General features: G+C 48.9%; 1 protein-coding gene across 1 annotated transcript in view; it reads left to right on the top strand.

The window, feature by feature from the left end:
• LOC106606985 (zinc finger protein 850-like) overlaps window positions 1-25,884 on the top strand; it is an 898,172-nt gene that overhangs the window by 243,319 nt on the left and 628,969 nt on the right. The window lies entirely within an intron of this gene.

Here is a 25,884-nt window from a genome sequence, read left to right as displayed (position 1 = left end):
TGGCTGGCAGGTGTGATGTAGTTAATGGAGATGGAGGTGTGTTCAGTGGGTCTGGACAGGTGTGATGTAGTAATGGAGATGGAGGTGTGTTCTAGTGGGTCTGGGCAGGTGTATGTGATGGAGATGGAGGTGTGTTCTAGTGGGTCTGGGCAGGTGTGATGTAGTTAATAGAGATGGAGGTGTGTTCTATGGGTCTGGACAGGTGTGATGTAGTTAATGGAGATGGAGGTGTGTTTAGTGGGTCTGGACAGGTGTGATGTAGTTAATGGAGATGGGGTGTGTTCTAGTGGACAGGTGTGATGTGTTAATGGAGATGGAGGTGTGTTCTAGTGGGTCTGGGGCAGGTGTGATGTAGTTAATGGAGATGGAGGTGTGTTCTAGTGGCTGGGCAGGTGTGATGTAGTTAATGGAGATGGAAGTGTGTTCTAGTGGGTCTGGACAGGTGTGATGTAGTTAATGGAGATGGAGGTGTGTTCTAGTGGGTCTGGGCAGGTGTGATGTAGTTAATGGAGATGGAGGTGTGTTCTAGTGGGTCTGGACAGGTGTGATGTAGTTAATGGAGATGGAGGTGTGTTCTAGTGGGTCTGGGCAGGTGTGATGTAGTTAATGGAGATGGAGGTGTGTTCTAGTGGGTCTGGACAGGTGTGATGTGGTTAATGGAGATGGAAGTGTGTTCTAGGTGGACAGGTGTGATGTAGTTAATGGAGATGGAGGTGTGTTCTAGTGGGTCTGGGGGTGTGATGTAGTTAATGGAGATGGAGGTGTGTTCTAGTGGGTCTGCGGCAGGTGTGATGTAGTTAATGGAGATGGAGGTGTGTTCTAGTGGGTCTGGGCAGGTGTGATGTAGTTAATGGAGATGGAGGTGTGTTCTAGTGGGTCAGCAGGTGTGATGTGTTAATGGAGATGGAGGTGTGTTCTAGTGGGTCTGGACAGGTGTGATGTAGTTAGTGGAGATGGAGGTGTGTTCTACTGGGTTGGGCAGGTGTGATGTAGTTAATGGAGATGGAGGTGTGTTCTAGTGGGTCTGGACAGGTGTGATGTAGTTAATGGAGATGGAGGTGTGTTCTAGTGGGTCTGGGCAGGTGTGATGTAGTTAATGGAATAGGTGTGTTCTAGTGCTGGACAGGTGTGATGTAGTTAATGGAGATGGAGGTGTGTTCCTAGTGGGTCTGGGCAGGTGTGATGTAGTTAATGGAGATGGAGGTGTGTTCTAGTGGTTGGGCAGGTGTGATGTAGTTAATGGAGATGGAGGTGTGTTCTAGTGGGTCTGCGGCAGGTGTGATGTAGTTAATGGAGATGGAGGTGTGTTCTAGTGGGTTGGGCAGGTGTGATGTAGTTAATGGAGATGGAGGTGTGTTCTAGTGGGTCTGGGCAGGTGTGATGTAGTTAATGGAGATGGAGGTGTGTTCTAGTGGGTCTGGGCAGGTGTGATGTAGTTAATGGAGATGGAGGTGTGTTCTAGTGGGTCTGGACAGGTGTGATGTAGTTAATGGAGATGGAAGTGTGTTCTAGTAGGTCTGGACAGGTGTGATGTAGTTAATGGAGATGGAGGTGTGTTCTAGTGGGTCTGGACAGGTGTGATGTAGTTAATGGAGATGGAGGTGTGTTCTAGTGGGTCTGGGCAGGTGTGATGTGTTAATGGAGATGGAGGTGTGTTCTAGTGGGTCTGGACAGGTGTGATGTGAGTTAATGGAGATGGAGGTGTGTTCTAGTGTGGACAGGTGTGATGTAGTTAATGGAGATGGAGGTGTGTTCTAGTGGGTCTGGGGCAGGTGTGATGTAGTTAAAGATGGAGGTGTGTTCTAGTGGGTCTGGGCAGGTGTGATGTTAATGGAGATGGAGGTGTGTTCTGTGGGTCTGGGCAGGTGATGTAGTTAATGGAGATGGAGGTGTGTTCTAGTGGGGACTGGACAGGTGTGATGTAGTTAATGGAGATGGAGGTGTGTTCTAGTGGTTGGACAGGTGTGATGTAGTTAATGGAGATGGAGGTGTGTTCTAGTGGGTCTGGGCAGGGTGATGTAGTTAATGGAGATGGGGGTGTGTTCTAGTTGGACAGGTGTGATGTAGTTAATGGAGATGGAGGTGTGTTCTGAGGGTCTGGGCAGGTGTGATGAAGTTAATGGAGATGGAGGTGTGTTCTAGTGGGTTGGCAGGTGTGATGTAGTTAATGGAGATAGAGGTGTGTTCTAGTGGGTCTGGACAGGTGTGATGTAGTTAATGGAGATGGAGGTGTGTTCTAGTGGGTCTGGCAGGTGTGATGTAGTTAATGGAGATGGAGGTGTGTTCTAGTGGGTCTGGGCAGGTGTGATGTAGTTAATGGAGATGGAGGTGTGTTCTAGTGGGTCTGGACAGGTGTGATGTAGTTAATGGAGATGGAGGTGTGTTCTAGTGGGTCTGGACAGGTGTGATGTAGTTAATGAGATGGAGGTGTGTTCTAGTGGGTCGGGCAGGTGTGATGTAGTTATGGAGATGGAGGTGTGTTCTAGTGGTCTGGGCAGGTGTGATGTAAATGGAGATGAGGTGTGTTCTAGTGGACAGGTATGATGTAGTTAATGGAGATGGAGGTGTGTTCTAGTGGGTCTGGGCAGGTGTGATGTAGTTAGTGGAGGATGGAGTTGTGTTCTAGTGGGTGGGCAGGTGTGATGTAGTTAATGGAGATGATGTGTTCTGTAGGTTGGGCAGGTGTGATGTGTTAATGGAGATGGAGGTGTGTTCTAGTGGGTCTGGACAGGTGTGATGTAGTTAATGGAGATGGAAGTGTGTTCTAGGGGTTGGGCAGGTGTGATGTAGTTGTGGAGATGAGGTGTGTTCTAGTGGGTCTGGACAGGTGTGATGTAGTTAATGGAGATGGAGGTGTGTTCTAGTGGTCTGGGCAGGTGTGATGTAGTTAATGGAGATGGAGGTGTGTTCTAGTGGGTCTGGGCAGGTGTGATGTAGTTAATGGAGATGGAGGTGTGTTCTAGTGGGTCTGGGCAGGTGTGATGTAGTTAATGGAGATGGAGGTGTGTTCTAGTGGGTCTGGACAGGTGTGATGTAGTTAATGGAGATGGAGGTGTGTTCTAGTGGGTCTGGGCAGGTGTGATGTAGTTAATGGAGATGGAGGTGTGTTCTAGTGGGTCTGGGCAGGTGTGATGTAGTTAATGGAGATGGAGGTGTGTTCTAGTGGGTCTGGACAGGTGTGATGTAGTTAATGGAGATGGAGGGTGTGTTCTAGTGGACAGGTGTGATGTAGTTAATGGAGATGGGGGTGTGTTCTAGTGGTCTGGGCAGGTGTGATGTAGTTAATGGAGATGGAGGTGTGTTCTAGTGGGACAGGTTGATGTAGTTAATGGAGATGGAGGTGTGTTCTAGTGGGTCTGGGCAGGTGTGATGTAGTTAATGGAGATGGAGTTGTGTTCTAGTGGGTCTGGGCAGGTGTGATGTAGTTAATGGAGATGGAGGTGTGTTCTAGTGGGGAGCAGGTGTGATGTAGTTAATGGAGATGGGTGTGTTCTAGTGGGTCTGGGCAGGTGTGATGTAGTTGCGGAGATGGAGGTGTGTTCTAGTGGGTCTGACAGGTGTGATGTAGTTAATGGAGATGGAGGTGTGTTCTAGTGGGTCTGGGCAGGTGTGATGTAGTTAATGGAGATGGAGGTGTGTTCTAGTGGGTCTGGACAGGTGTGATGTAGTTAATGGAGATGGAGGTGTGTTCTAGTGGGTCTGCGACAGGTGTGATGTAGTTAATGGAGATGGAGGTGTGTTCTAGTGGACAGGTGTGATGTAGTTAATGGAGATGGAGGTGTGTTCTAGTGGGTCTGGGCAGGTGTGATGTAGTTAATGGAGATGGAGGTGTGTTCTAGTAGGTCTGGGGCAGGTGTGATGTAGTTAATGGAGATGGAGGTGTGTTCTAGTGGGTCTGGACAGGTGTGATGTAGTTAATGGAGATGGAGGTGTGTTCTAGTGGGTCTGGGCAGGTGTGATGTAGTTAATGGAGATGGAGGTGTGTTCTAGTGGGTCTGGGCAGGTGTGATGTAGTTAGTGGAGATGGAGGTGTGTTCTAGTGGTGACAGGTGTGATGTAGTTAATGGAGATGGAGGTGTGTTCTAGTGGGTCTGGGCAGGTGTGATGTAGTTAATGGAGATGGAGGTGTGTTCTAGTGGGTCTGGACAGGTGTGATGTAGTTAATGGAGATGGAGGTGTGTTCTAGTGGGTCTGGACAGGTGTGATGTAGTTAATGGAGATGGAGGTGTGTTCTAGTGGTATGGGCAGGTGTGATGTAGTTAGTGGAGATGGAGGTGTGTTCTACTAGGTCTGGGCAGGTGTGATGTAGTTAATGGAGATGGAGGTGTGTTCTAGTGGTCTGGACAGGTGTGATGTAGTTAATGGAGATGGAGGTGTGTTCTAGTGGGTCTGGGCAGGTGTGATGTAGTTAATGGAGATGGAGGTGTGTTCTAGTGGGTCTGGGCAGGTGTGATGTAGTTAGTGGAGATGGGGTGTGTTCTAGTGTTGGGCAGGTGTGATGTAGTTAATGGAGATGGAGGTGTGTTCTAGTGGGTCTGGGCAGGTGTGATGTAGTTGAATGGAGATGGAGGTGTGTTCTAGTGGTCTGGAGCAGGTGTGATGTAGTTAATGGAGATGGAGGTGTGTTCTAGTGGGTCTGGGCAGGTGTGATGTAGTTAATGGAGGATGGAGGTGTGTTCTAGTGGGTCTGGGCAGGTGTGATGTAGTTAATGGAGATGGAGGTGTGTTCTAGTGGGTCTGGGCAGGTGTGATGTAGTTAATGGAGATGGAGGTGTGTTCTAGTGGGTTGGACAGGTGTGATGTAGTCAATGGAGATGGAGGTGTGTTCTAGTGGGTCTGGGCAGGTGTGATGTAGTTAATGGAGATGGAGGTGTGTTCTAGTGGGTCTGGGCAGGTGTGATGTAGTTAATGGAGATGGAGGTGTGTTCTAGTGGTCTGACAGGTGTGATGTAGTTAATGGAGATGGAGGTGTGTTCTAGTGGGTCTGGGCAGGTGTGATGTAGTTAATGGAGACGGAGGTGTGTTCTAGTGGGTCTGGGCAGGTGTGATGTAGTTAATGGAGATGGAGGTGTGTTCTAGTGGTCTGGGCAGGTGTGATGTAGTTAATGGAGATGGAGGTGTGTTCTAGTGGGTCTGGACCCAGGTGTGATGTAGTTAATGGAGATGGAGGTGTGTTCTAGTGGGTCTGGACAGGTGTGATGTAGTTAATGGAGATGGAGGTGTGTTCTAGTGGGTCTGGGCAGGTGTGATGTAGTTAATGGAGATGGAGGTGTGTTCTAGTGGGTCTGGACAGGTGTGATGTAGTTAATGGAGATGGAGGTGTGTTCTAGTGGGTCTGGGCAGGTGTGATGTAGTTAATGGAGATGGAGGTGTGTTCTAGTGGGTCTGGGCAGGTGTGATGTAGTTAATGGAGATGGAGGTGTGTTCTAGTGGGTCTGGACAGGTGTGATGTAGTTAATGGAGATGGAGGTGTGTTCTAGTGGGTCTGGGCAGGTGTGATGTAGTTAATGGAGATGGAGGTGTGTTCTAGTGGGTCGACAGGTGTGATGTAGTTAATGGAGATGGAGGTGTGTTCTAGTGGGTCTGGGCAGGTGTGATGTAGTTAATGGAGATGGAGGTGTGTTCTAGTGGGTCTGGACAGGTGTGATGTAGTTAATGGAGATGGAGGTGTGTTCTAGTGGGTCTGGGCAGGTGTGATGTAGTTAATGGAGATGGAGGTGTGTTCTAGTGGGTCTGGGCAGGTGTGATGTAGTTAATGGAGATGGAGGTGTGTTCTAGTGGGTCTGGACAGGTGTGATGTAGTTAATGGAGATGGAGGTGTGTTCTAGTGGGTCTGGGCAGGTGTGATGTAGTTAATGGAGATGGAGGTGTGTTCTAGTGGGTCTGGGCAGGTGTGATGTAGTTAATGGAGATGGAGGTGTGTTCTAGTGGGTCTGGACAGGTGTGATGTAGTTAATGGAGATGGAGGTGTGTTCTAGTGGGTCTGGACAGGTGTGATGTAGTTAATGGAGATGGAGGTGTGTTCTAGTGGGTCTGGGCAGGTGTGATGTAGTTAATGGAGATGGAGGGTGTGTTCTAGTGGGTCTGGGCAGGTGTGATGTAGTTAATGGAGATGGAGGTGTGTTCTAGTGGGTCTGGACAGGTGTGATGTAGTTAATGGAGATGGAGGTGTGTTCTAGTTGGACAGGTGTGATGTAGTTAATGGAGATGGAGGTGTGTTCTAGTGGGTGGGCAGGTGTGATGTAGTTAATGGAGATGGAGGTGTGTTCTAGTGGGTCTGGGCAGGTGTGATGTAGTTAATGGAGATGGAGGTGTGTTCTAGTGGTTGGGCAGGTGTGATGTAGTTAATGGAGATGGAGGTGTGTTCTAGTGGGTGGCAGGTGTGATGTAGTTAATGGAGATGGAGGTGTGTTCTAGTGGGTCTGGGCAGGTGTGATGTAGTTAATGGAGATGGAGGTGTGTTCTAGTGGGTTGGGCAGGTGTGATGTAGTTAATGGAGATGGAGGTGTGTTCTAGTGGGTCTGGGCAGGTGTGATGTAGTTAATGGAGATGGAGGTGTGTTCTAGTGGGTCTGGGCAGGTGTGATGTAGTTAATGGAGATGGAGGTGTGTTCTAGTGGTCTGGGCAGGTGTGATGTAGTTAATGGAGATGGAGGTGTGTTCTAGTGGGTCTGGACAGGTGTGATGTAGTTAATGGAGATGGAGGTGTGTTCTAGTGGGTCTGGGCAGGTGTGATGTAGTTAATGGAGATGGAGGTGTGTTCTAGTGGGTTGGACAGGTGTGATGTAGTTAATGGAGATGGAGGTGTGTTCTAGTGGGTCTGGACAGGTGTGATGTAGTTAATGGAGATGGAGGTGTGTTCTAGTGGGTCTGGGCAGGTGTGATGTAGTTAATGGAGATGGAGGTGTGTTCTAGTGGGTCTGGACAGGTGTGATGTAGTTAATGGAGATGGAGGTGTGTTCTAGTGGGTCTGGGCAGGTGTGATGTAGTTAATGGAGATGGAGGTGTGTTCTAGTGGGTCTGGGCAGGTGTGATGTAGTTAATGGAGATGGAGGTGTGTTCTAGTGGGTCTGGACAGGTGTGATGTAGTTAATGGAGATGGAGGTGTGTTCTAGTGGGTCTGGGCAGGTGTGATGTAGTTAATGGAGATGGAGGTGTGTTCTAGGCTGGACAGGTGTGATGTAGTTAATGGAGATGGAGGTGTGTTCTAGTGGGTCTGGGCAGGTGTGATGTGAGTTAATGGAGATGGAGGTGTGTTCTAGTGGGTCTGGACAGGTGTGATGTAGTTAATGGAGATGGAGGTGTGTTCTAGTGGTCTGGACAGGTGTGATGTAGTTAATGGAGATGGAGGTGTGTTCTAGTGGGTCTGGGCAGGTGTGATGTAGTTAATGGAGATGGAGGTGTGTTCTAGTGGGTCTGGGCAGGTGTGATGTAGTTAATGGAGATGGAGGTGTGTTCTAGTGGGTCTGGACAGGTGTGATGTAGTTAATGGAGATGGAGGTGTGTTCTAGTGGGTCTGGGCAGGTGTGATGTAGTTAATGGAGATGGAGGTGTGTTCTAGTGGGTCTGGGCAGGTGTGATGTAGTTAATGGAGATGGAGGTGTGTTCTAGTGGGTCTGGGCAGGTGTGATGTAGTTAATGGAGATGGAGGTGTGTTCTAGTGGGTCTGGGCAGGTGTGATGTAGTTAATGGAGATGGAGGTGTGTTCTAGTGGGTCTGGGCAGGTGTGATGTAGTTAATGGAGATGGAGGTGTGTTCTAGTGGGTCGGGGGCAGGTGTGATGTAGTTAATGGAGATGGAGGTGTGTTCTAGTGGGTTGCGGCAGGTGTGATGTAGTTAATGGAGATGGAGGTGTGTTCTAGTGGACAGGTGTGATGTAGTTAATGGAGATGGAGGTGTGTTCTAGTGGGTCTGGGCAGGTGTGATGTAGTTAATGGAGATGGAGGTGTGTTCTAGTGGGTCTGGGCAGGTGTGATGTAGTTAATGGAGATGGAGGTGTGTTCTAGTGGGTGGGACAGGTGTGATGTAGTTAATGGAGATGGAGGTGTGTTCTAGTGGGTCTGGGCAGGTGTGATGTAGTTAATGGAGATGGAGGTGTGTTCTAGTGGGTCTGGGCAGGTGTGATGTAGTTAATGGAGATGGAGGTGTGTTCTAGTGGGTCTGGGCAGGTGTGATGTAGTTAATGGAGATGGAGGTGTGTTCTAGTGGGTCTGGGCAGGTGTGATGTAGTTAATGGAGATGGAGGTGTGTTCTAGTGGGTCTGGGCAGGTGTGATGTAGTTAATGGAGATGGAGGTGTGTTCTAGTGGGTCTGGGCAGGTGTGATGTAGTTAATGGAGATGGAGGTGTGTTCTAGTGGGTCTGGACAGGTGTGATGTAGTTAATGGAGATGGAGGGTGTGTTCTAGTGGGTCTGGACAGGTGTGATGTAGTTAATGGAGATGGAGGTGTGTTCTAGTGGGTCTGGGCAGGTGTGATGTAGTTAATGGAGATGGAGGTGTGTTCTAGTGGGTCTGGACAGGTGTGATGTAGTTAATGGAGATGGAGGTGTGTTCTAGTGGGTCTGGGCAGGTGTGATGTAGTTAATGGAGATGGAGGTGTGTTCTAGTGGGTCTGGGCAGGTGTGATGTAGTTAATGGAGATGGAGGTGTGTTCTAGTGGGTCTGGGCAGGTGTGATGTAGTTAATGGAGATGGAGGTGTGTTCTAGTGGGTCTGGGCAGGTGTGATGTAGTTAATGGAGATGGAGGTGTGTTCTAGTGGGTCTGGACAGGTGTGATGTAGTTAATGGAGATGGAGGTGTGTTCTAGTGGGTCTGGACAGGTGTGATGTAGTTAATGGAGATGGAGGTGTGTTCTAGTGGGTCTGGACAGGTGTGATGTAGTTAATGGAGATGGAGGTGTGTTCTAGTGGGTCTGGGCAGGTGTGATGTAGTTAATGGAGATGGAGGTGTGTTCTAGTGGGTCTGGGCAGGTGTGATGTAGTTAATGGAGATGGAGGTGTGTTCTAGTGGGTCTGGACAGGTGTGATGTAGTTAATGGAGATGGAGGTGTGTTCTAGTGGGTCTGGGCAGGTGTGATGTAGTTAATGGAGATGGAGGTGTGTTCTAGTGGGTCTGGACAGGTGTGATGTAGTTAATGGAGATGGAGGTGTGTTCTAGTGGGTCTGGACAGGTGTGATGTAGTTAATGGAGATGGAGGTGTGTTCTAGTGGGTCTGGGCAGGTGTGATGTAGTTAATGGAGATGGAGGTGTGTTCTAGTGGACCAGGTGTGATGTAGTTAATGGAGATGGAGGTGTGTTCTAGTGGGTCTGGGCAGGTGTGATGTAGCTAATGGAGATGGAGGTGTGTTCTAGTGGGTCTGGGCAGGTGTGATGTAGTTAATGGAGATGGAGGTGTGTTCTAGTGGACAGGTGTGATGTAGTTAATGGAGATGGAGGTGTGTTCTAGTGGGACGGGGCAGGTGTGATGTAGTTAATGGAGATGGAGGTGTGTTCTAGTGGGTCTGGGCAGGTGTGATGTAGTTAATGGAGATGGAGGTGTGTTCTAGTGGGTCTGGGCAGGTGTGATGTAGTTAATGGAGATGGAGGTGTGTTCTAGTGGGTCTGGGCAGGTGTGATGTAGTTAATGGAGATGGAGGTGTGTTCTAGTGGGTCTGGACAGGTGTGATGTAGTTAATGGAGATGGAGGTGTGTTCTAGTGGGTCTGGGCAGGTGTGATGTAGTTAATGGAGATGGAGGTGTGTTCTAGTCTGGACAGGTGTGATGTAGTTAATGGAGATGGAGGTGTGTTCTAGTGGGTCTGGGCAGGTGTGATGTAGTTAATGGAGATGGAGGTGTGTTCTAGTGGGTCTGGGCAGGTGTGATGTAGTTAATGGAGATGGAGGTGTGTTCTAGTGGGTCTGGACAGGTGTGATGTAGTTAATGGAGATGGAGGTGTGTTCTAGTGGGTCTGGGCAGGTGTGATGTAGTTAATGGAGATGGAGGTGTGTTCTAGTGGGTCTGGGCAGGTGTGATGTAGTTAATGGAGATGGAGGTGTGTTCTACTGGGTCTGGACAGGTGTGATGTAGTTAATGGAGATGGAGGTGTGTTCTAGTGGGTCTGGGCAGGTGTGATGTAGTTAATGGAGATGGAGGTGTGTTCTAGTGGACAGGTGTGATGTAGTTAATGGAGATGGAGGTGTGTTCTAGTGGGACGGGGCAGGTGTGATGTAGTTAATGGAGATGGAGGTGTGTTCTAGTGGGTCTGGGCAGGTGTGATGTAGTTAATGGAGATGGAGGTGTGTTCTAGTTGGACAGGTGTGATGTAGTTAATGGAGATGGAGGTGTGTTCTAGTGGGTCTGGGCAGGTGTGATGTAGTTAATGGAGATGGAGGTGTGTTCTAGTGGGTCTGGGCAGGTGTGATGTAGTTAATGGAGATGGAGGTGTGTTCTAGTGGGTCTGGGCAGGTGTGATGTTGTTAATGGAGATGGAGGTGTGTTCTAGTGGGTCTGGGCAGGTGTGATGTAGTTAATGGAGATGGAGGTGTGTTCTAGGGGTCTGGACAGGTGTGATGTAGTTAATGGAGATGGAGGTGTGTTCTAGTGGGTCTGGACAGGTGTGATGTAGTTAATGGAGATGGAGGTGTGTTCTAGTGGGTCTGGGCAGGTGTGATGTAGTTAATGGAGATGGAGGTGTGTTCTAGTGGGTCTGGGCAGGTGTGATGTAGTTAATGGAGATGGAGGTGTGTTCTAGTGGGTCTGGGCAGGTGTGATGTAGTTAATGGAGATGGAGGTGTGTTCTAGTGGGTCTGGGCAGGTGTGATGTAGTTAATGGAGATGGAGGTGTGTTCTAGTGGGTCTGGGCAGGTGTGATGTAGTTAATGGAGATGGAGGTGTGTTCTAGTGGGTCTGGGCAGGTGTGATGTAGTTAATGGAGATGGAGGTGTGTTCAAGTGGGTCTGGGCAGGTGTGATGTAGTTAATGGAGATGGAGGTGTGTTCTAGTGGGCTGGACAGGTGTGATGTAGTTAATGGAGATGGAGGTGTGTTCTAGTGGGTCGGGGCAGGTGTGATGTAGTTAATGGAGATGGAGGTGTGTTCTAGTGGGTCTGGGCAGGTGTGATGTAGTTAATGGAGATGGAGGTGTGTTCTAGTGGGTCTGGGCAGGTGTGATGTAGTTAATGGAGATGGAGGTGTGTTCTAGTGGGTCTGGGCAGGTGTGATGTAGTTAATGGAGATGGAGGTGTGTTCTAGTGGGTCTGGACAGGTGTGATGTAGTTAATGGAGATGGAGGTGTGTTCTAGTGGGTCTGGGCAGGTGTGATGTAGTTAATGGAGATGGAGGTGTGTTCTAGTGGGTCTGGGCAGGTGTGATGTAGTTAATGGAGATGGAGGTGTGTTCTAGTGGGTCTGGACAGGTGTGATGTAGTTAATGGAGATGGAGGTGTGTTCTAGTGGGTCTGGACAGGTGTGATGTAGTTAATGGAGATGGAGGTGTGTTCTAGTGGGTCTGGACAGGTGTGATGTAGTTAATGGAGATGGAGGTGTGTTCTAGTGGGTCTGGGCAGGTGTGATGTAGTTAATGGAGATGGAGGTGTGTTCTAGTGGGTCTGGGCAGGTGTGATGTAGTTAATGGAGATGGAGGTGTGTTCTAGTGGTGGGCAGGTGTGATGTAGTTAATGGAGATGGAGGTGTGTTCTAGTGGGTCTGGGCAGGTGTGATGTAGTTAATGGAGATGGAGGTGTGTTCTAGTGGGTCTGGGCAGGTGTGATGTAGTTAATGGAGATGGAGGTGTGTTCTAGTGGGTCTGGGCAGGTGTGATGTAGTTAATGGAGATGGAGGTGTGTTCTAGGCTGGACAGGTGTGATGTAGTTAATGGAGATGGAGGTGTGTTCTAGTGGGTCTGGGCAGGTGTGATGTAGTTAATGGAGATGGAGGTGTGTTCTAGTGGGTCTGGGCAGGTGTGATGTAGTTAATGGAGATGGAGGTGTGTTCTAGTGGGACGGTGTGATGTAGTTAATGGAGATGGAGGTGTGTTCTAGTGGGTCTGGGCAGGTGTGATGTAGTTAATGGAGATGGAGGTGTGTTCTAGTGGGTCTGGGCAGGTGTGATGTAGTTAATGGAGATGGAGGTGTGTTCTAGTGGGTCTGGACAGGTGTGATGTAGTTAATGGAGATGGAGGTGTGTTCTAGTGGGTCTGGGCAGGTGTGATGTAGTTAATGGAGATGGAGGTGTGTTCTAGTGGGTCTGGGCAGGTGTGATGTAGTTAATGGAGATGGAGGTGTGTTCTAGTGGGTCTGGGCAGGTGTGATGTAGTTAATGGAGATGGAGGTGTGTTCTAGTGGGTCTGGACAGGTGTGATGTAGTTAATGGAGATGGGGGTGTGTTCTAGTGGACAGGTGTGATGTAGTTAATGGAGATGGAGGTGTGTTCTAGTGGGACGGGGCAGGTGTGATGTAGTTAATGGAGATGGAGGTGTGTTCTAGTGGGTCTGGGCAGGTGTGATGTAGTTAATGGAGATGGAGGTGTGTTCTAGTGGGTCTGGGCAGGTATGATGTAGTTAATGGAGATGGAGGTGTGTTCTAGTGGGTCTGGGCAGGTGTGATGTAGTTAATGGAGATGGAGGTGTGTTCTAGTGGGTCTGGGCAGGTGTGATGTAGTTAATGGAGATGGAGGTGTGTTCTAGTGGGTCTGGGCAGGTGTGATGTAGTTAATGGAGATGGAGGTGTGTTCTAGTGGGTCTGGACAGGTGTGATGTAGTTAATGGAGATGGAGGTGTGTTCTAGTGGGTCTGGGCAGGTGTGATGTAGTTAATGGAGATGGAGGTGTGTTCTAGTGGGTCTGGACAGGTGTGATGTAGTTAATGGAGATGGAGGTGTGTTCTAGTGGGTCTGGGCAGGTGTGATGTAGTTAATGGAGATGGAGGTGTGTTCTAGTGGGTCTGGGCAGGTGTGATGTAGTTAATGGAGATGGAGGTGTGTTCTAGTGGGTCTGGACAGGTGTGATGTAGTTAATGGAGATGGAGGTGTGTTCTAGTGGGTCTGGACAGGTGTGATGTAGTTAGTGGAGATGGAGGTGTGTTCTACTGGGTCTGGGCAGGTGTGATGTAGTTAATGGAGATGGAGGTGTGTTCTAGTGGGTCTGGGCAGGTGTGATGTAGTTAATGGAGATGGAGGTGTGTTCTAGTGGGTCTGGGCAGGTGTGATGTAGTTAATGGAGATGGAGGTGTGTTCTAGTGGTGGACAGGTGTGATGTAGTTAATGGAGATGGAGGTGTGTTCTAGTGGGTCGGGGCAGGTGTGATGTAGTTAATGGAGATGGAGGTGTGTTCTAGTGGGTCTGGGCAGGTGTGATGTAGTTAATGGAGATGGAGGTGTGTTCTAGTGGTTGGACAGGTGTGATGTAGTTAATGGAGATGGAGGTGTGTTCTAGTGGGTCTGGGCAGGTGTGATGTAGTTAATGGAGATGGAGGTGTGTTCTAGTGGGTCTGGGCAGGTGTGATGTAGTTAATGGAGATGGAGGTGTGTTCTAGTGGGTCTGGGCAGGTGTGATGTAGTTAATGGAGATGGAGGTGTGTTCTAGTGGGTCTGGGCAGGTGTGATGTAGTTAATGGAGATGGAGGTGTGTTCTAGTGGGTCTGGACAGGTGTGATGTAGTTAATGGAGATGGAAGTGTGTTCTAGTGGGTCTGGGCAGGTGTGATGTAGTTAATGGAGATGGAGGTGTGTTCTAGTGGGTCTGGACAGGTGTGATGTAGTTAATGGAGATGGAGGTGTGTTCTAGTGGGTCTGGGCAGGTGTGATGTAGTTAATGGAGATGGAGGTGTGTTCTAGTGGGTCTGGGCAGGTGTGATGTAGTTAATGGAGATGGAGGTGTGTTCTAGTGTGGACAGGTGTGATGTAGTTAATGGAGATGGAGGTGTGTTCTAGTGGGTCTGGGCAGGTGTGATGTAGTTAATGGAGATGGAGGTGTGTTCTAGTGGGTCTGGGCAGGTGTGATGTAGTTAATGGAGATGGAGGTGTGTTCTAGTGGGTCTGGGCAGGTGTGATGTAGTTAATGGAGATGGAGGTGTGTTCTAGGTGGACAGGTGTGATGTAGTTCATGGAGATGGAGGTGTGTTCTAGTGGGTCTGGACAGGTGTGATGTAGTTAATGGAGATGGAGGTGTGTTCTAGTGGCTGGACAGGTGTGATGTAGTTAATGGAGATGGAGGTGTGTTCTAGTGGGTCTGGACAGGTGTGATGTAGTTAATGGAGATGGAGGTGTGTTCTAGTGGGTCTGGGCAGGTGTGATGTAGTTAATGGAGATGGAGGTGTGTTCTAGTGGGTCTGGGCAGGTGTGCTGTAGTTAATGGAGATGGAGGTGTGTTCTAGTGGGTCTGGGCAGGTGTGATGTAGTTAATGGAGATGGAGGTGTGTTCTACTGGGTCTGGGCAGGTGTGATGTAGTTAATGGAGATGGAGGTGTGTTCTAGTGGGTCTGGGCAGGTGTGATGTAGTTAATGGAGATGGAGGTGTGTTCTAGTGGGTCTGGGCAGGTGTGATGTAGTTAATGGAGATGGAGGTGTGTTCTAGTGGGTCTGGGCAGGTGTGATGTAGTTAATGGAGGTGGGGGTGTGTTCTAGTGGACAGGTGTGATGTAGTTAATGGAGATGGAGGTGTGTTCGAGTGGGTCTGGGCAGGTGTGATGTAGTTAATGGAGATGGAGGTGTGTTCTAGTGGGTCTGGGCAGGTGTGATGTAGTTAATGGAGATGGAGGTGTGTTCTAGTTGGACAGGTATGATGTAGTTAATGGAGATGGAGGTGTGTTCTAGTGGGTCTGGGCAGGTGTGATGTAGTTAATGGAGATGGAGGTGTGTTCTAGTGGGTCTGGGCAGGTGTGATGTAGTTAATGGAGATGGAGGTGTGTTCTAGTGGGTCTGGGCAGGTGTGATGTAGTTAATGGAGATGGAGGTGTGTTCTAGTCTGGACAGGTGTGATGTAGTTAATGGAGATGGAGGTGTGTTCTAGTGGGTCTGGACAGGTGTGATGTAGTTAATGGAGATGGAGGTGTGTTCTAGTGGGTCTGGGCAGGTGTGATGTAGTTAATGGAGATGGAGGTGTGTTCTAGTCTGGACAGGTGTGATGTAGTTAATGGAGATGGAGGTGTGTTCTAGTGGGTCTGGGCAGGTGTGATGTAGTTAATGGAGATGGAGGTGTGTTCTAGTGGGTCTGGGCAGGTGTGATGTAGTTAATGGAGATGGAGGTGTGTTCTAGTGGGTCTGGGCAGGTGTGATGTAGTTAATGGAGATGGAGGTGTGTTCTAGTGGGTCTGGGCAGGTGTGATGTAGTTAATGGAGATGGAGGTGTGTTCTAGTGGGTCTGGGCAGGTGTGATGTAGTTAATGGAGATGGAGGTGTGTTCTAGGGTGGACAGGTGTGATGTAGTTAATGGAGATGGAGGTGTGTTCTAGTGGGTCTGGGCAGGTGTGATGTAGTTAATGGAGATGGAGGTGTGTTCTAGTGGGTCTGGGCAGGTGTGATGTAGTTAATGGAGATGGAGGTGTGTTCTAGTGGGTCTGGACAGGTGTGCTGTAGTTAATGGAGATGGAGGTGTGTTCTAGTGGGTCTGGACAGGTGTGATGTAGTTAGTGGAGATGGAGGTGTGTTCTACTGGGTCTGGGCAGGTGTGATGTAGTTAATGGAGATGGAGGTGTGTTCTACTGGGTCTGGACAGGTGTGATGTAGTTAATGGAGAATGAAGTGTGTTCTAGTGGGTCTGGGCAGGTGTGATGTAGTTAATGGAGATGGGGGTGTGTTCTAGTGGACAGGTGTGATGTAGTTAATGGAGATGGAGGTGTGTTCTAGTGGGTCTGGGCAGGTGTGATGTAGTTAATGGAGATGGAGGTGTGTTCTAGTGGGTCTGGGCAGGTGTGATGTAGTTAATGGAGATGGAGGTGTGTTCTAGTGGACAGGTATGATGTAGTTAATGGAGATGGAGGTGTGTTCTAGTGGGTCTGGGCAGGTGTGATGTAGTTAATGGAGATGGAGGTGTGTTCTAGTGGGTCTGGGCAGGTGTGATGTAGTTAATGGAGATGGAGGTGTGTTCTAGGGGCTGGACAGGTGTGATGTAGTTAATGGAGATGGAGGTGTGTTCTAGTGGGTCTGGGCAGGTGTGATGTAGTTAATGGAGATGGAGGTGTGTTCTAGTGGGTCTGGGCAGGTGTGATGTAGTTAATGGAGATGGAGGTGTGTTCTAGTGGGTCTGGACAGGTGTGATGTAGTTAATGGAGATGGAGGTGTGTTCTAGTGGGTCTGGGCAGGTGTGATGTAGTTAATGGAGATGGAGGTGTGTTCTAGTGGGTCTGGGCAGGTGTGATGTAGTTAATGGAGATGGAGGTGTGTTCTACTGGGTCTGGACAGGTGTGATGTAGTTAATGGAGATGGAGGTGTGTTCTAGTGGGTCTGGACAGGTGTGATGTAGTTAATGGAGATGGAGGTGTGTTCTAGTGGGTCTGGACAGGTGTGATGTAGTTAATGGAGATGGAGGTGTGTTCTAGTGGGTCTGGGCAGGTGTGATGTAGTTAATGGAGATGGAGGTGTGTTCTAGTGGGTCTGGGCAGGTGTGATGTAGTTAATGGAGATGGAGGTGTGTTCTAGTGGGTCTGGACAGGTGTGATGTAGTTAATGGAGATGGAGGTGTGTTCTAGTGGGTCTGGGCAGGTGTGATGTAGTTAATGGAGATGGAGGTGTGTTCTAGTGGGTCTGGGCAGGTGTGATGTAGTTAATGGAGATGGAGGTGTGTTCTAGTGGTGCAGGTGTGATGTAGTTAATGGAGATGGAGGTGTGTTCTAGTGGGTCTGGGCAGGTGTGATGTAGTTAATGGAGATGGAGGTGTGTTCTAGTGGGTCTGGGCAGGTGTGATGTAGTTAATGGAGATGGAGGTGTGTTCTAGTGGGTCTGGGCAGGTGTGATGTAGTTAATGGAGATGGAGGTGTGTTCTAGTGGGTCTGGGCAGGTGTGATGTTGTTAATGGAGATGGAGGTGTGTTCTAGTGGGTCTGGACAGGTGTGATGTAGTTAATGGAGATGGAGGTGTGTTCTAGTGGGTCTGGACAGGTGTGATGTAGTTAATGGAGATGGAGGTGTGTTCTAGTGGGTCTGGACAGGTGTGATGTAGTTAATGGAGATGGAGGTGTGTTCTAGTGGGTCTGGGCAGGTGTGATGTAGTTAATGGAGATGGAGGTGTGTTCTAGTGGGTCTGGACAGGTGTGATGTAGTTAATGGAGATGGAGGTGTGTTCTAGTGGACAGGTGTGATGTAGTTAATGGAGATGGAGGTGTGTTCTAGTGGGTCTGGGCAGGTGTGATGTAGTTAATGGAGATGGAGGTGTGTTCTAGTGGGTCTGGGCAGGTGTGATGTAGTTAATGGAGATGGAGATGTGTTCTAGTGGGTCTGGGCAGGTGTGATGTAGTTAATGGAGATGGAGGTGTGTTCTAGTGGACAGGTGTGATGTAGTTCATGGAGATGGAGGTGTGTTCTAGTGGGTCTGGACAGGTGTGATGTAGTTAATGGAGATGGAGGTGTGTTCTAGTGGACAGGTGTGATGTAGTTAATGGAGATGGAGGTGTGTTCTAGTGGGTCTGGACAGCTGTGATGTAGTTAATTGAGATGGAGTTGTGTTCTAGTGGGTCTGGACAGGTGTGATGTAGTTAATGGAGATGGAGGTGTGTTCTAGTGGGTCTGGACAGGTGTGCTGTAGTTAATGGAGATGGAGGTGTGTTCTAGTGGGTCTGGACAGGTGTGATGTAGTTAGTGGAGATGGAGGTGTGTTCTACTGGGTCTGGGCAGGTGTGATGTAGTTAATGGAGATGGAGGTGTGTTCTAGTGGGTCTGGACAGGTGTGATGTAGTTAATGGAGATGGAGGTGTGTTCTAGTGGGTCTGGACAGGTGTGATGTAGTTAATGGAGATGGAGGTGTGTTCTAGTGGGTCTGGGCAGGTGTGATGTAGTTAATGGAGGTGGGGGTGTGTTCTAGTGGACAGGTGTGATGTAGTTAATGGAGATGGAGGTGTGTTCGAGTGGGTCTGGGCAGGTGTGATGTAGCTAATGGAGATGGAGGTGTGTTCTAGTGGGTCTGGGCAGGTGTGATGTAGTTAATGGAGATGGAGGTGTGTTCTAGTGGACAGGTATGATGTAGTTAATGGAGATCGAGGTGTGTTCTAGTGGGTCTGGGCAGGTGTGATGTAGTTAATGGAGATGGAGGTGTGTTCTAGTGGGTCTGGGCAGGTGTGATGTAGTTAATGGAGATGGAGGTGTGTTCTAGTGGGTCTGGGCAGGTGTGATGTAGTTAATGGAGATGGAGGTGTGTTCTAGTGGACAGGTGTGATGTAGTTAATGGAGATGGAGGTGTGTTCTAGTGGGTCTGGACAGGTGTGATGTAGTTAATGGAGATGGAGGTGTGTTCTAGTGGGTCTGGGCAGGTGTGATGTAGTTAATGGAGATGGGGGTGTGTTCTAGTGGACAGGTGTGATGTAGTTAATGGAGATGGAGGTGTGTTCGAGTGGGTCTGGGCAGGTGTGATGTAGTTAATGGAGATGGAGGTGTGTTCTAGTGGGTCTGGGCAGGTGTGATGTAGTTAATGGAGATGGAGGTGTGTTCTAGTGGGTCTGGGCAGGTGTGATGTAGTTAATGGAGATGGAGGTGTGTTCTAGTGGGTCTGGGCAGGTGTGATGTAGTTAATGGAGATGGAGGTGTGTTCTAGTGGGTCTGGGCAGGTGTGATGTAGTTAATGGAGATGGGGGTGTGTTCTAGTGGACAGGTGTGATGTAGTTAATGGAGATGGAGGTGTGTTCTAGTGGGTCTGGGCAGGTGTGATGTAGTTAATGGAGATGGAGGTGTGTTCTAGTGGGTCTGGGCAGGTGTGATGTAGTTAATGGAGATGGAGGTGTGTTCTAGTGGGTCTGGACAGGTGTACTGTAGTTAATGGAGATGGAGGTGTGTTCTAGTGGGTCTGGACAGGTGTGATGTAGTTAGTGGAGATGGAGGTGTGTTCTACTGGGTCTGGGCAGGTGTGATGTAGTTAATGGAGATGGAGGTGTGTTCTACTGGGTCTGGACAGGTGTGATGTAGTTAATGGAGAATGAAGTGTGTTCAGGTGGGTCTGGGCAGGTGTGATGTAGTTAATGGAGATGGGGGTGTGTTCTAGTGGACAGGTGTGATGTAGTTAATGGAGATGGAGGTGTGTTCTAGTGGGACGGGGCAGGTGTGATGTAGTTAATGGAGATGGAGGTGTGTTCTAGTGGGTCTGGGCAGGTGTGATGTAGTTAATGGAGATGGAGGTGTGTTCTAGTGGACAGGTATGATGTAGTTAATGGAGATGGAGGTGTGTTCTAGTGGGTCTGGGCAGGTGTGATGTAGTTAATGGAGATGGAGGTGTGTTCTAGTGGGTCTGGGCAGGTGTGATGTAGTTAATGGAGATGGAGGTGTGTTCTAGTGGGTCTGGGCAGATGTGATTTTGTTAATGGAGATGGAGGTGTGTTCTAGTGGGTCTGGACAGGTGTGATGTAGTTAATGGAGATGGAAGTGTGTTCTAGTGGGTCTGGACAGGTGTGATGTAGTTAATGGAGATGGAGGTGTGTTCTAGTGGGTCTGGACAGGTGTGATGTAGTTAATGGAGATGGAGGTGTGTTCTAGTGGGTCTGGGCAGGTGTGATGTAGTTAATGGAGATGGAGGTGTGTTCTAGTGGGTCTGGGCAGGTGTGATGTAGTTAATGGAGATGGAGGTGTGTTCTAGTGGGTCTGGACAGGTGTGCTGTAGTTAATGGAGATGGAGGTGTGTTCTAGTGGGTCTGGACAGGTGTGATGTAGTTAGTGGAGATGGAGGTGTGTTCTACTGGGTCTGGGCAGGTGTGATGTAGTTAATGGAGATGGAGGTGTGTTCTACTGGGTCTGGACAGGTGTGATGTAGTTAATGGAGAATGAAGTGTGTTCAGGTGGGTCTGGGCAGGTGTGATGTAGTTAATGGAGATGGGGGTGTGTTCTAGTGGACAGGTGTGATGTAGTTAATGGAGATGGAGGTGTGTTCTAGTGGGACGGGGCAGGTGTGATGTAGTTAATGGAGATGGAGGTGTGTTCTAGTGGGTCTGGGCAGGTGTGATGTAGTTAATGGAGATGGAGGTGTGTTCTAGTGGTCAGGTATGATGTAGTTAATGGAGATGGAGGTGTGTTCTAGTGGGTCTGGGCAGGTGTGATGTAGTTAATGGAGATGGAGGTGTGTTCTAGTGGGTCTGGGCAGGTGTGATGTAGTTAATGGAGATGGAGGTGTGTTCTAGTGGGTCTGGGCAGGTGTGATGTAGTTAATGGAGATGGAGGTGTGTTCTAGTGGGTCTGGGCAGGTGTGATGTTGTTAATGGAGATGGAGGTGTGTTCTAGTGGGTCTGGACAGGTGTGATGTAGTTAATGGAGATGGAAGTGTGTTCTAGTGGGTCTGGACAGGTGTGATGTAGTTAATGGAGATGGAGGTGTGTTCTAGTGGGTCTGGACAGGTGTGATGTAGTTAATGGAGATGGAGGTGTGTTCTAGTGGGTCTGGGCAGGTGTGATGTAGTTAATGGAGATGGAGGTGTGTTCTAGTGGGTCTGGACAGGTGTGATGTAGTTAATGGAGATGGAGGTGTGTTCTAGTGGACAGGTGTGATGTAGTTAATGGAGATGGAGGTGTGTTCTAGTGGGTCTGGGCAGGTGTGATGTAGTTAATGGAGATGGAGGTGTGTTCTAGTGGGTCTGGGCAGGTGTGATGTAGTTAATGGAGATGGAGGTGTGTTCTAGTGGGTCTGGGCAGGTGTGATGTAGTTAATGGAGATGGAGGTGTGTTCTAGTGGACAGGTGTGATGTAGTTAATGGAGATGGAGGTGTGTTCTAGTGGGTCTGGACAGGTGTGATGTAGTTAATGGAGATGGAGGTGTGTTCTAGTGGACAGGTGTGATGTAGTTAATGGAGATGGAGGTGTGTTCTAGTGGGTCTGGACAGGTGTGATGTAGTTAATGGAGATGGAGGTGTGTTCTAGTGGGTCTGGACAGGTGTGATGTAGTTAATGGAGATGGAGGTGTGTTCTAGTGGGTCTGGACAGGTGTGATGTAGTTAATGGAGATGGAGGTGTGTTCTAGTGGGTCTGGACAGGTGTGATGTAGTTAATGGAGATGGAGGTGTGTTCTACTGGGTCTGGGCAGGTGTGATGTAGTTAATGGAGATGGAGGTGTGTTCTACTGGGTCTGGACAGGTGTGATGTAGTTAATGGAGATGGAAGTGTGTTCTAGTGGGTCTGGACAGGTGTGTTGTAGTTATTGGAGATGGAGGTGTGTTCTAGTGGGTCTGGACAGCTGTGATGTAGTTAATGGAGATGGAGGTGTGTTCTAGTGGGTCTGGACAGGTGTGATGTAGTTAATGGAGATGGAGGTGTGTTCTAGTGGGTCTGGGCAGGTGTGATGTAGTTAATGGAGATGGAGGTGTGTTCTAGTGGGTCTGGACAGGTGTGATGTAGTTAATGGAGATGGAGGTGTGTTCTAGTGGGTCTGGGCAGGTGTGATGTAGTTAATGGAGATGGAGGTGTGTTCTAGTGGGTCTGGGCAGGTGTGATGTAGTTAATGGAGATGGAGGTGTGTTCTACTGGGTCTGGACAGGTGTGATGTAGTTAATGGAGATGGAGGTGTGTTCTAGTGGGTCTGGACAGGTGTGATGCAGTTAATGGAGATGGAGGTGTGTTCTAGTGGGTCTGGACAGGTGTGATGTAGTTAATGGAGATGGAGGTGTGTTCTAGTGGACAGGTGTGATGTAGTTAATGGAGATGGGGGTGTGTTCTACTGGGTCTGGGCAGGTGTGATGTAGTTAATGGAGATGGAGGTGTGTTCTAGTGGACAGGTCTAATGTAGTTAATAGAGGTGCAGGTGTGTTCTAGTGGGTCTGGACAGGTGTGATGTAGTTAATGGAGATGGAGGTGTGTTCTGGTGGGTCTGGGCAGGTGTGATGTAGTTAATGGAGATGGAGTTGTGTTCTAGTGGACAGTTCTAATGTAGTTAATAGAGATGGAGGTGTGTTCTAGTGGGTCTGGACAGGTGTGATGTAGTTAATGGAGATGGAGGTGTGTTCTAGTGGGTCTGGACAGGTGTAATGTATTTAATGGAGATGGAGGTGTGTTCTAGTGGGTCTGGGCAGGTGTGATGTAGTTAATAGAGGCGGAGGTGTGTTCTAGTGGGTCTGGGCAGGTGTGATGTAGTTAATGGAGATGGAGGTGTGTTCTAGTGGGTCTGGACAGGTGTGATGTAGTTAATGGAGATGGAGGTGTGTTCTAGTGGGTCTGGACAGGTGTGATGTAGTTAATGGAGATGGAGGTGTGTTCTAGTGGGTCTGGGCAGGTGTGATGTAGTTAATGGAGATGGAGGTGTGTTCTAGTGGGTCTGGACAGGTGTGATGTAGTTAATGGAGATGGAGGTGTGTTCTAGTGGGTCTGGGCAGGTGTGATGTAGTTAATGGAGATGGAGGTGTGTTCTAGTGGGTCTGGGCAGGTGTGATGTAGTTAATGGAGATGGAGGTGTGTTCTACTGGGTCTGGACAGGTGTGATGTAGTTAATGGAGATGGAGGTGTGTTCTAGTGGGTCTGGACAGGTGTGATGCAGTTAATGGAGATGGAGGTGTGTTCTAGTGGGTCTGGACAGGTGTGATGTAGTTAATGGAGATGGAGGTGTGTTCTAGTGGACAGGTGTGATGTAGTTAATGGAGATGGGGGTGTGTTCTACTGGGTCTGGGCAGGTGTGATGTAGTTAATGGAGATGGAGGTGTGTTCTAGTGGACAGGTCTAATGTAGTTAATAGAGATGCAGGTGTGTTCTAGTGGGTCTGGACAGGTGTGATGTAGTTAATGGAGATGGAGGTGTGTTCTAGTGGGTCTGGGCAGGTGTGATGTAGTTAATGGAGATGGAGGTGTGTTCTAGTGGTGGACAGTTCTAATGTAGTTAATAGAGATGGAGGTGTGTTCTAGTGGGTCTGGACAGGTGTGATGTAGTTAATGGAGATGGAGGTGTGTTCTAGTGGGTCTGGACAGGTGTGATGTAGTTAATGGAGATGGAGGTGTGTTCTAGTGGGTCTGGGCAGGTGTGATGTAGTTAATCGAGGCGGAGGTGTGTTCTAGTGGGTCTGGGCAGGTGTGATGTAGTTAATGGAGATGGAGGTGTGTTCTAGTGGGTCTGGGCAGGTGTGATGTAGTTAATGGAGATGGAGGTGTGTTCTAGTGGGTCTGGACAGGTGTGATGTAGTTAATGGAGATGGAGGTGTGTTCTAGTGGACAGGTGTGATGTAGTTAATGGAGATGGAGGTGTGTTCTAGTGGGTCTGGGCAGGTGTGATGTAGTTAATGGAGATGGAGGTGTGTTCTAGTGGGTCTGGGCAGGTGTGATGTAGTTAATGGAGATGGAGGTGTGTTCTAGTGGGTCTTGGCAGGTGTGATGTAGTTAATGGAGATGGAGGTGTGTTCTAGTGGACAGGTGTGATGTAGTTAATGGAGATGGAGGTGTGTTCTAGTGGGTCTGGACAGGTGTGATGTAGTTAATGGAGATGGAGGTGTGTTCTAGTGGGTCTGGGCAGGTGTGATGTAGTTAATGGAGATGGGGGTGTGTTCTAGTGGACAGGTGTGATGTAGTTAATGGAGATGGAGGTGTGTTCTAGTGGGTCTGGGCAGGTGTGATGTAGTTAATGGAGATGGAGGTGTGTTCTAGTGGGTCTGGGCAGGTGTGATGTAGTTAATGGAGATGGAGGTGTGTTCTAGTGGGTCTGGACAGGTGTGATGTAGTTAATGGAGATGGAGGTGTGTTCTAGTGGGTCTGGGCAGGTGTGATGTAGTTAATGGAGATGGAGGTGTGTTCTACTGGGTCTGGACAGGTGTGATGTAGTTAATGGAGATGGAGGTGTGTTCTAGTGGGTCTGGACAGGTGTGATGCAGTTAATGGAGATGGAGGTGTGTTCTAGTGGGTCTGGACAGGTGTGATGTAGTTAATGGAGATGGAGGTGTGTTCTAGTGGACAGGTGTGATGTAGTTAATGGAGATGGGGGTGTGTTCTACTGGGTCGGGGCAGGTGTGATGTAGTTAATGGAGATGGAGGTGTGTTCTAGTGGACAGGTCTAATGTAGTTAATAGAGATGGAGGTGTGTTCTAGTGGGTCTGGACAGGTGTGATGTAGTTAATGGAGATGGAGGTGTGTTCTAGTGGGTCTGGGCAGGTGTGATGTAGTTAATGGAGATGGAGGTGTGTTCTAGTGGACAGTTCTAATGTAGTTAATAGAGATGGAGGTGTGTTCTAGTGGGTCTGGACAGGTGTAATGTAGTTAATGGAGATGGAGGTGTGTTCTAGTGGGTCTGGAGAGGTGTGATGTAGTTAATGGAGATGGAGGTGTGTTCTAGTGGGTCTGGGCAGGTGTGATGTAGTTAATAGAGGCGGAGGTGTGTTCTAGTGGGTCTGGGCAGGTGTTATGTAGTTAATGGAGATGGAGGTGTGTTCTAGTGGGTCTGGACAGGTGTAATGTAGTTAATGGAGATGGAGGTGTGTTCTAGTGGGTCTGGACAGGTGTGATGTAGTTAATGGAGATGGAGGTGTGTTCTAGTGGACAGGTGTTATGTAGTTAATGGAGATGGAGGTGTGTTCTAGTGGGTCTGGGCAGGTGTGATGTAGTTAATGGAGATGGAGGTGTGTTCTAGTGGGTCTGGGCAGGTGTGATGTAGTTAATGGAGATGGAGGTGTGTTCTAGTGGGTCTGGGCATGTGTGATGTAGTTAATGGAGATGGAGGTGTGTTCTAGTGGATAGGTGTGATGTAGTTAATGGAGATGGAGGTGTGTTCTAGTGGGTCTGGACATGTGTGATGTAGTTAATGGAGATGGAGGTGTGTTCTAGTGGGTCTGGGCAGGTGTGATGTAGTTAATGGAGATGGGGGTGTGTTCTAGTGGACAGGTGTGATGTAGTTAATGGAGATGGAGGTGTGTTCTAGTGGGTCTGGGCAGGTGTGATGTAGTTAAGGGAGATGGAGGTGTGTTCTAGTGGGTCTGGGCAGGTGTGATGTAGTTAATGCAGATGGAGGTGTGTTCTAGTGGGTCTGGACAGGTGTGATGTAGTTAATAGAGATGGAGGTGTGTTCTAGTGGGTCTGGGGAGGTGTGATGTAGTTAATGGAGATGAAGGTGTGTTCTAGTGGGTCGGAACAGGTGTGATGTAGTTAATGGAGATGGAGGTGTGTTCTAGTGGACAGGTGTGATGTAGTTAATGGAGATGGAGGTGTGTTCTAGTGGGTCTGGACAGGTGTGCTGTAGTTAATGGAGATGGAGGTGTGTTCTAGTGGGTCTGGACAGGTGTGATGTAGTTAGTGGAGATGGAGGTGTGTTCTACTGGGTCTGGGCAGGTGTGATGTAGTTAATGGAGATGGAGGTGTGTTCTACTGGGTCTGGACAGGTGTGATGTAGTTAATGGAGATGGAAGTGTGTTCTAGTGGGTCTGGACAGGTGTGATGTAGTTAATGGAGATGGAGGTGTGTTCTAGTGGGTCTGGACAGGTGTGATGTAGTTAATGGAGATGGAGGTGTGTTCTAGTGGGTCTGGACAGGTGTGATGTAGTTAATGGAGATGGAGGTGTGTTCTAGTGGGTCTGGGCAGGTGTGATGTAGTTAATGGAGATGGAGGTGTGTTCTAGTGGGTCTGGGCAGGTGTGATGTAGTTAATGGAGATGGAGGTGTGTTCTAGTGGGTCTGGGCAGGTGTGATGTAGTTAATGGAGATGGAGGTGTGTTCTAGTGGGTCTGGGCAGGTGTGATGTAGTTAATGGAGATGGAGGTGTGTTCTAGTGGGTCTGGACAGGTTTGATGTAGTTAATGGAGATGGAGGTGTGTTCTAGTGGGTCTGGACAGGTGT

This window comes from Salmo salar, chromosome ssa02 (genome assembly GCF_905237065.1).
Source record: "Salmo salar chromosome ssa02, Ssal_v3.1, whole genome shotgun sequence".
NCBI lineage: Eukaryota > Metazoa > Chordata > Actinopteri > Salmoniformes > Salmonidae > Salmo > Salmo salar.
Note: the sequence above shows the minus strand (reverse complement) of the source record. Positions and strands in the feature narration are given on the sequence as shown.